The sequence below is a fragment of the Solanum pennellii genome, chromosome 12 (assembly GCF_001406875.1).
Source record: "Solanum pennellii chromosome 12, SPENNV200".
Lineage (NCBI taxonomy): Eukaryota > Viridiplantae > Streptophyta > Magnoliopsida > Solanales > Solanaceae > Solanum > Solanum pennellii.
The window spans coordinates 49,715,991-49,727,342 of NC_028648.1; the positions used below are offsets into that span (position 1 = coordinate 49,715,991).

The window sequence follows — 11,352 nt, forward strand, 5'->3', positions numbered from 1 at the left end:
TATATATATATATATAAAGAAAAAAATATACATCTGTGTTAAATTAAAGAAAAAAACCTTTTCTATAGCAAAACATAAACCTTTTCTGTAACAAAACATACATCACTGTGTTAACTTCATAATAGAAAATAAGAAAAAAAAATACAACTAACATCAAATTTACAAAAAGACAAAAAAATTCCTTTTTTTTTAACAATAAAACATAATTAAATATAATATCGGGACATACTTAATTAATTTAGACAAAGATTGACATAAATAATTAATCAAACACAAAGAACATACTTTATAAAAATTACATTGGAAATTGAACAGGGAAATACCTTAAAGTGCTGATGACAAGCAATAATGAAAGTCAATGCCAGTTGAAGTTACTACCAAATAAAGATTAAATTATTTTTTAAAAACAATTCTTAGTCTCCCCATTTTTTCTTCTCAGTTTTTAATTTTTTTTGCTAAGGATCTTCTATTCTCTTCCCTCATTTCTTTTTTTTTTCTCTTTAGGACAATGAAAGAAGGGGTGGTAAATAGGTTGAGAAGATGAAACATCACACATTTTTGAAAATTTAAGAAACAATGCATGAATGGAACTTTTTTGTGTTCATAATGTACAACCTCAAATGGCTAGAATTTTTTTCCTTTTTTTTTTTTTAATTTTAAGAAAAGATAATTGAAAAGGTCTTCATTTCTCTTTAGAGGATCTCACTTTCTTTTAATCATTAATTGCATAAAAGTTTAATGGATCATTTGAAAAACTAAAAATACGTCCATTATGTAGAACACACTAGATTTTGTCATCAAGACCCAAAATATAAAAGTAAATCAAGACACTAACACAAAAGTAAGACATTTAATCTACTTTTAAGATCAAACACTGTTAAATAAAAAAAAAACAATAAAAGAAAACAGTAATATTCAAACAAAACTTGCAAACTAAATTAGAAAAAAACTAATAAGAAATACATAATCTGGCAATAAATGACTTGTCTTATTAATAATGTAATGACAGTGACAAATTTGCTAGAGGTTAAATATAGATTTTCTGGGGGGAATGAAGGTTGTCGAAAAATTCGTCGAAATTTTTTTCGACCAAGTTGTAGCATAAATTTTAATCAAAGAATCTCTTGAAGAGCTCTACACGTTTATGTAAAGGCTATACGATGGAGATAGTGAAAGTCCATTAATCTAAACACAAAGTGATGATTAGTGTTTGATTTTTCTTAGATCTATGAAGTTTGGAAAGGAACCAGAGTAAATGGTCTGTAGATTTTCTTAGAGGAAGATGAACGGAAAATTTGATGAACATTTGGAGTAATTTGTCACCGACAATGTGGTGACAGCCGGTGACGGCGATAGTGGTTTGTTGATGAGTCCACTAATGGGAATATTTTTTTCACGACTCAAACAGTCGTGATTGGCACCCACGCTAACCATCCGGTGGGAGAACCACTAATACAACCCAAACTAAGTAACTAAACAAAAACTAACGCCATTAAGTTACGAAAACAAGTTAATTATTAACAAATGAAGAATTAAATACCTAGAACCTGAAAGTCAATGTACCAAAACTCTTCAAAAGACAAATGTAAGAGCAAGGGGTACAACCCCGAAACTAACAAAAACTTAACCATTATTCTGAGTCTGAAAAGTGTGGACTTAAACAAACAGAACTCAAGGCAGCCCGTAAGAACTAGCTCATCGTTGAATTAGAATATTCACTAATATTCTAAACAAGGTAAGTCAATAGTCGTCGAAAGATGCCCTATACTCACCAAGAATAAGAGCAAGTGCAGTATCAATTCATAACCATAGTGTACTGGTAGGATCACACGGTTATTCCACTAAGTGAAACATATATAAGTAACCACAACATTATAAAACAAGCATATAACAAACATATGCAATATTATCATCATTCACATCAGTGAACAATTTCACAATTCTCAACAGTATACAATTAAATGATTTTACAGTAACAGATAGTCTTTTAATATCAATCATCATCAACTATGAATGTAATTATCACAAGTAGATACACAACAGAATCTAATAGTCCTGTCACAGAACTCAATTCAGTGGTCCTCTCATGAAACCCTACGAAATAGTCCTCTTATGGAACCCAAACTCAAACTGTTAGTGCACAATCGTGGTACCTTATCCTAGTTAGCTTATCGGAACGTGGAAATCCGATACAATAGTTGTGCCGGAACGTGACAATCGATCCAATATTTATGTCGAAATGTGGCATCAGATCCAAGTTAGCTTGCTGGAATGTCGCAATCCGATCCCATCAACACACAACAATCACATACACAAGTACATCATGAAGATCACACAACAAAGGTGATTCATGACATACAATTATTCAATTATCCTCATTTACGATTAAGGTGATCAATAATGCAATATTTGCATATATACATGCATTATAACGAAACAATTACAAACATATATCACACCAACATGAAATCACAACAATCACCTACCTCGAATACAAGATTGAATCCCCTAAGGCACTTGAATCTTCCCTTTCCGTATAGTTTCGGCTTGTTCTTGATCTACAACAATTATTATACGCAACAATCAACAATCTAACATCTAATTATTCAAATTATAAGAAACCCAATAACCCTAGACAAAACCCAAGATCCTAATACCTATATTAGGGCTTTTTCAACCATAATGTTAGACTAACACCCATGTCCATCGATAATAACCCAATAAATTAGACTCTACGGATTGAAAAGTTGATTCGGGGAGTTTAAACCTTACTTTTAGCCTCAAATATGGTGAAAGCTACTAAGAACTCGTCTAGGGTCCCCTCTTTAGCCCTTTAAGTCTAAAAAATACAAAATATGGTCATTTTATGATTATAAGCGACTGTAGATAAAGTCTAGACCGCTCCAGTGGACCCATACCACTGCAGCGCCACTGCACCAGCAAATGAATCCCGCTACAGTGGCCTCAAAAGTGACAAAATGTACCCATTAACGAAAAGATCATTTTCGGGAGTTCTACTCGTCCAAATTCGATTCCGTAAAGTGCTACGAGTTGCTTATAGTATTAGATATCCACTCATGTAAGAAAATTCACAATTATATCTCTAATTCATATATATATTTTCCTATACCTTAATGACTCTAATTTCGTCCAAATCTGGAATAGGTTAGGAATTCCACGATACTACCAAAAAGTTTTGTGGCCCGAATTATTTATTCATTGACTTTTTCATAATGACAGAATTAGGTCATTACACATTTACTGATATATTTTGATAGAATTACTGTCCTCAAATTCTTATTTTGTGTCAATAACGGTTGAATAACCTTGATTTTCAGTTATTTTGAGTTCGAGGCAAAAAATGGACACTATTTGGTTAAAAGGAACACAGAGGCTGAAAAGAACAAAGAAATGAAATCCCGAGGAAAGCCAAATCTACTTGGTGAGTCGCCAACAGGACTGCAGATCTCCTTTTGTTCCATTGTGGTGACCCCCGAAGGAAAGGATCAAAGCAGTGGTAGAAAGAAGCAGTCGGCGCGACGCCGAGTAGTTCCGCAAAGTAGTACTATGTCGCCTAATGATCCAAAACATGACTATGTTGAAGTATAGAGAAAGACAACAATGAAACCTACCAAAGGGTGAACTGTCGCGTTCATCAGCGATTCTGACTAACTGCGTTGAGTGATCCTCTATATCACAAATCTTTGAAAACTATAAATACTCGTTTAGAGTTGTAGCTTAGTATCAAACTTTTTACTTAGAATTTTAAATATCAAATTTTTACTCCTATTTCTGAGTTCTTAGTTTGGAGAGGGTTTTGAAGTACTTTAATTTTTTACACTTCATTGTTGGCTTGTATCAAGACTTAAATATTCATATTTATTTAATGCAAACTCATTTTGGTATAAATTTCCATCTCTTTTTCATGCCTACCTAAAACACAAATTCTTGGGGTGTGATTTTGTGAACATGGGTTAGATTATCGGTTGGGTCTTTCTTGTTGATGATTTATTTGTTATTTACATGTGATTTCATTTATAGTTGTGGCTGAACTTAATGAATTTGTAGTTGCAAACACAGTTCAACTTTTGTGTTTTCGTCTTGCTCAAGACAGTAGTCATAAAACTAAGACTATTAAATTCACGGCTGGTGGGGGTGGGTTGACATGAGGTTTATTTTGAGAGAGTTAACCCTAGTCATTCTCCCACACACTCAGTTCAAGAGAGTATGTTGTCTAAGGTAGAAGTTGTTCTTCATGCAGCAAGTCGGTGTTTTAGAGGAACCCATTAAATTTGGGGTAAGTTGCTCGAGAGAGATCTTATACCCGCTATAGTCTAGCCTAGTAAAAATTATTCAGCGGATTTTCTATCAAAATCATGTACCCAGTAGTTTAGTCTATCCTATATTCAAACATCCCAAGAATCTCGTATGTTTATTTAGCAATCTTTGCGTTTTATAGTTGTATTTTACTTACTAGTGACAATCCTCAATGTATAATTGACATTTAGCGTCCCCTGAAATTTAACATGTTTTAGTCAATAATCTCTTCGACTGTGACTAATTAGAACGTAATTTTATTTTTCTACTAACTCTCAAAACCACTCCCTTCGAACATGACCCAACCCTTGGTTGGGTTTCTATACTATTATAAGATCGTAGACGCTGACATTGTAACTTATGTCTTGATAAAGAAAACATCAAAATGGGGTCACTGCCAATGAGTTGTGTTATTTAAGAATACTTAGAATAATAGAGTTCTAGTTCTTAGTAGTTGTAGGTTTACTTACTTAATTTTTAGTTTTATTTTGCTTGTGTGTGTGAATATTTCATAAAGCATGAGTATTAATAGTAGCAACGGTAGCTAGGTGGGCCACTAAAACGACATCGAAAATCTCAACAATGTTCAAGAGCCCAACATCAATGCTCCCGTTCTCATGGGAGGTATTGGAGCCATCCGTTTACCTCAAGCCGAGGGAAATGCAGTATCCCACATAATGAGCACTTTGATGCAAATCATGCAACTAAATGGACTTTTCAGCGTGTTGGTGTACGAGGATCCTCATGAGCATCTTTAAAACTGCGTAAATGTGTGTGGACCATTATCCTTCAAAAACATTTCTCAGGAGTCATTCAATTAAGGTTATTCCCTTTCCCGTTGACAGGTGAGGCGTGCAAATGGCTGGTCGAGTTGTCGCGTGAATCCATCACCTCCGAGGAGGAATTGGTGACTACGTTTAAAGTGGAATTTTCCCTCGTTCGAAGATGATTACCCTTCAAGATAGCATTCAGAGTTTTAAGTGTCTTGAAGGAGAAACTCTATACGAAACTTGGTTATGATTCAAAAAGTTAGTTCTTCAATACCCAACCCATTGTTTGTCGTATATTGTGCTGCTTCAGTACTTTTATCGGAGTTTGGAATCTTTGAACAAAGGAGTTGCTGACCAAATTTCTCCTAGAGGCTTGATACATCAACCCTATGCAATAGAAGCCCAACTTCCATATGGAAACAAAACCATAAACATAGCGTTGTACACTCGCAAGGACCAAGTCTCTCCTCTCACCTTCAAGCTATATCAGGAGAATATTGGAAAAGATCATGAGAGGGACTAAAACATGGCCAACATCATCACACACCTTGACATTTTATCCAAAAAAGCCATGGAGGCTGTTTCCCATGGGCATCAATATCGTGGGGCTGGTGTGAAAATCCTAAGGAGATGAAGTTCAAGCCTTGTATAACAAGGAAGTAACCGAAGCGGTGGGTATCACTCAAATTACCCAAGGCAGGGTGGTAACCCAGGTTGGGAAAGAGATGAAGGCTGGAAGGATGAAGATTGTGAGTGGAGAGATTGTAATCTAAATCGTAAAGATGGGGAAAAGGATAGATATGTGCCTCCCCATGAGATCTAGAAGCCCAAGGATTTACAAGGTGTTAAGACTAAAGATATACTCTCACAAATCCTTAACAAAGTGGAAAGGTCATACAAAATGTTAAAAGTCATGAAAGAAGATGTGACTACCCTTATCCAAACAGTCACTTCTCATTCAGTTTCGATCAAGCAATTAGCGACCCAAAGGGGTCATATCTCATCTCACCTCAATCAGAGAAATTAAGAAGGTTTGACTAGTGATACTGTGGCTAACCCCAAGAATGAGGTTTCAAGGTGGACTTGCGCCATGCACGATAATAAATAAGGCGATGTTTGGGAGGCAACCCTAAACCCTTTAATTGCTTTATATTGGTTTTAGAAAAAATGGTGTGTTAATTGTGAAGGATGAAGTGTGGGAAGCATTAGGAAAGAAAGATATTGGAAAGAGAAATGTTTTATCAGTGAGTCGCTTAAGTGTTAGGGGACCTAATTCATACCGTCATTTGATTCAACCCAGTCTGGGTTTGGTCCATTAAAATTCGGCAGGTTGAATGAAATGATGGGTGATTCATCGATCAGCTCAACGACCCCGAATTGTATCGATGTTTGGATTCCCAAATTAAATAAGAGATTCTGTAAAACACTATTATGAATTTGATTGCTCGGCGTGACGCCGAATGGTTCAGCCTTGACGACTAATGTCGCCAAGTGTGCAAGAATTTGACGGTTTTTCAAGCCAAAGGTTTAAGAGTTTCAATTTCCTATTCTCTCTCAAATCTCAAGCTGTACAAACTTACACCTAGTTTTATTTTCAATATCACTGCATCTCTATTGTGTTTTGGTTATTGAGTTGTGCTCGAATTTGGATTATGTTGCCGCCTAGCATCTCAATTTCATCTTAATCGACATCTAAGGTTGGTTCTTGCACCCTAGAATTCTTGTATCAAATGTTATACTCAAAAATGTAACGACATTAATTTGTTGATGTGTGATTGGCCTTTCTAGTAGGAATAGAATGCTCGTTTGCCTATTAGGTTCTCACATTTTACCTAGTCTGAGTTGAATGATTGATTCCTTATATTGTGCTTTGAAATCGATGAAAAATAATGGGTTGTGCATGATTAACAATGGGTCTTAGCCTAAATTTAGTGGTGCATTCTTTAATTTTGTTTTCAATGGTTATGGGGTTAATTCAAGAAGTTGGGTAGAAAATAGAAATGTTGGGACGTTTGGCGGGCTAGGTCAAGCTCGTCGAACCACTCAGCAGCTCGCCGTGCATCCACACATCACCCTTACTTTAATACATAATATGGTGACACATTTCGTATCTTTTGGTGAGAAGCCTAAGGTCACTGAATGTATTCGGGGTCTCGCCTAAATACTCATTGTTCACCCTTTGTTTGCACCATTGTTTTCTCTTTTCGCTGCTCTTATCAAACCACCGAAGTGGATGCGCGCTTCGCTAACTGGTTTCAGCGAAGTTATGTTGCATTTGAACTTCCATGTTTTTGTTTGAATACTTTCTAACTTTTCCTCAAAGTTTTACAAATATCGCTAGATCAAAAGTAGTAGGAAGAGATATGCCACATTGAATAATAAGAGCCAAAAATTACAGGACGGTTAAAAAGGAAAGAAATCCTCCAAATATGGATAATGAGGGAAAGGAACACCGTACTAGTAAGAGACAAATCCCCAACTATTCCCTAGTGAAGACTTGAATTCTTCACATATCCACTACATTTTGGCAACTCATGACTTGGACAATTTCAACAAGTCAGCTGCAACTAATCTTCTAAAGAAGCTTCGGGATCATCCCACATTAGGCAGACACATCAGGCACTAATACCCAGACAGATGAAATTGTTTTTTAGAATGGATCCCTCTCTTCCTTCTTCTATGTATTTTTCTATTATTGACTATTGGATTTCTGTTATTTACATTTGAGAACGAATGTATTAAATTGTGGTGGGGTGAGATCCACCTTTGCGTGCTATTGCTATTAGTGTTTTGTTTGCGTATTTGGGTTATGATCTATAAAATTTTATTTTATACTAATTTTTGTGGATGTTTAATCTTATGGCTCCCTTTTTTTTCATTGAAAATGATTTTGACCCTTTCAAATTTTTTTTGCAAATTTTCGTCACCTCATGCATGAACTTGACTGTGGTCGTTCCTTAGCAAATTTGAGTCTCGGTTTTGATCAATACCGATGAATTGAATATTGATTGCTATCTTATGAACATGAATATATAACTACGATGAGACCAAATGAAGTTGCACTAGAAATGTGTGAACCTTTTGCATCTTGTTGTGATTATCCACGTATCAAATCGATAATCTAGTGATGATTGTTGCACACTAGAAGAAGTGTAGAGTCTTGTTTGACTTTAGTGTAGATTTTTTATGTGATAAGATAACGTTGAACCATGCATGACAATACCTAGAATTTGCCCCGTTTATCCCATTGACTATGTAAGGGTATCTCTTGATATGATCTTTGGAAACTTTGTAGAGTATGAGCCAATTTGACATATACCTCTTTTGTGACATACCATGTGAGTGTGTGAACCTCTTTTATGACCTACCTTGTGAGTGTGTGAACCTCTTTCGAACACCCCTTGAGCCTTACCTGTCTTTGGATGAAACTTTACAAACACAATGACCTCTCTTAATCCATTACCCATAATCCTCATGATTGTTGGTTTGTTTGACATAGACAACTTATGCATAATTCACTACTAAAAAAAGACCAAAAAGAGACCCACGAGGTCTCTTTTCGGGAAAAAGAGACCGAAAAGAGACCTCAACGGTAGGTCAGTAAAATGCAGGTCACTTTTTGAAAGACACCTCATGAGGTCGCCAAACAGAGACCTCACGAGGTCACCAACAAATTATCTGATTTTTTTAAAAAAAGAGACCTCATGAGGTCACTATTGTATTATTTAATTTAATTATATATTTTTTATATAGAGACCTCATGAGGTCACCATTTTGTTATATTATTTAATTTTATATTTTAATAAAGAAACCTCATTAGGTCGCCAAGATATTATTTAATTTAATTTTATATTATTTTAAAGGAGAGACCTCATAAGGTCTATTTTCTGCATTTATTTTTAGCGATCTCGTGAGGTCTCTATAATGAAATTTACGGAAAATATAATGCAGAAAAGAGACCTCATGTCTCTATTATGAAATATCTGGAAAATTTAATGCAAAAAAGAGACCTCATGAGGTCTCTTTTATGCATTTATAAAATGGAAAAAGTTAAGTTGAGACCTCATGAGGTCTCTATTATGAAATATATGGAAAAATTAATGCAAAAAAGAGACCTCATGAGGTCTCTATTATGAAATATCTGGAAAAATTTAAGGCAACAAAAAGAGACCTCATGAGGTCTCTTTTTCTGGAAAAAAAACTGGCAGCTAATTATTATTTATGCGGCTTCTCATCACCTGTCATTTTAATTCAGTACCCAAATCAAGCTCAAAGAGCTTCAAAAAATCAATTGAAGCAATACATTTACTAAATATTCTCTTATCAACTCAATTGCAACTCACTTCAACATAATTATATATTAAACAAAAACCATGATATCCATAAGTTATATAATATATTGCAACGTTATCATGTATTCACAAAACAAATAATTCCCATCACAAAATTATAAAGTTCACAAAATGATCCATAATTTAACTATCACAAGTCTAAACTTCACTAATGTGGTAGTGTGTTTGCCACATAATCATCACTTTCTTCATCACTACTAGACTCATGTGTCATATTTCTTTGTTGACCATACATTGGATATTGAGTAGGTTGAGATTGAGGAGGTCGAGGAGGGAAAGTGACATCACCAGAACAAGGGGGAATCCCTCCTGAAGCAAGTAATGCATCGAATTGAGCCTTAAGATCCGCAAACTGTAATTCCAACCGCCTTTCCCTAGCCCGTGATTCTTCGGCTTCTTCGGCTTGGCTAGATAGCTCAACAATCTTTTTCTCCATAGCCAAATTTTTCTTCATCGATTCATCATGATTTGAACTATTTATGCCTTCAAACTCAGAAGAAAATTCACGCAAGTTTTTATGCGGCATTCCATATGCATACCCATATCTACTCGGCCCACAAGTCAAGTCTAACCAAATTCTCTCATCCTGTTCTTGAGTAAGTGGCATACCTCAATTTTCTTCCGGCAGAGTTTATTGTAAATCCTCCAAAGCTTGAAGATATCGATTCTAAATTGAATGTTATCATATGAGAATATAAATTTAGAAAATAAGTAATTTTTTTTAAAATTAGAGGCTTACATAGGTCACTTCAGCTCGCGGTTAAACCCACACGTATGGATCTTCAGGATTTTTCTTCTTTCTAATGTGTGTTGCCTTAAATGCCTCTGCTTGAGTTATCAGTCTTCCTAGTTCCTTTTCCTACATAAAATAATAGAGTTATAATCAAGAGTAATTTTATATTAATACATAAAATATATAAACACAAAGAAAAATGATACACACCAATTTGCTCCTCACACTTCCTTGACTTTGAGCCCCACTTGTGTGTAGAGAACCACCCTTAGTAGATGATCTTGCCTTTTTACCGATCTCACTCATCTGCTTAAATCTTGGATCATATTTCCAATGCACAAGTAATTTTGCCCAATCCTACGGTAGAACCCAGCTAGGTTTGTTATTATGGCTACGAGCTTTATTAAACAAACTAGCAAGAGTATGCGTAGCTTTCTTGTGAAAGTTTGCACAAATTTTGGCCTCATGTTCCGGACGCCAAGCACATTTTTTCTACAATCAAAGCATAAATTATTTTATATGATAAGTATTAATGAAGACAAGTATTTTAATAGTGTTAAACAAATAAATTCGAATATACCCTGAACTCCAAAAATATTTGTCTCTTGAGATTGCTAGGGAACTTGCCCCATGTAGGATAAGCATCTCTATAGAGTTTTTTGATTGCCTGAGAAATGATCCCCACAGCATCATCTGGATTGAAACTATAATACAAAGTTTTAACAGTTACAAGTTAAAACAAATACAATTAAATCATATAATAATAAACATACCATATTTTTTTAAAAAAGAACTTACGTGTAGCCTTCAGGCTCAATGACAAGTCTATTATGCATGTCCCTCATGCCAACTTGTGTATTGTCATGACCAGGTGTATCTGACTGATTTGTGGTAAGAGTGTTAGGCTCAGAACTATTACCTTGAATGAGAAGACTCGACATCATAAGTTGTGAAGAAGATGATGATGATGGCTGTGAGTCTGCAGAGTTTTGAGTATTAGTGCGAGAGACACTAGAAGTTGGTCGATTATCCTCTGGAGGCAAAAAATTGTATCCATGTGGGGTAGCATTCCCTGATGTGGTCATCATCAAAGGTACCTGAGGGGGCGGCTGAGTATATTCCAGTGGTGGATGCATATAGGTCGAAGGAGGATTAATATGTGGAGGCACAGTCGGCCTAG

At 35.4% G+C, this 11,352-nt stretch overlaps 1 pseudogene; it reads right to left on the bottom strand.

Annotated features, from left to right (window-relative positions):
* Nucleotides 1-9,576: 9,576 nt before the first annotated feature.
* On the bottom strand, nt 9,577-11,057 carry LOC107006323 (annotated as a pseudogene).
* Between the last annotated feature and the right edge of the window lie 295 nt (nt 11,058-11,352).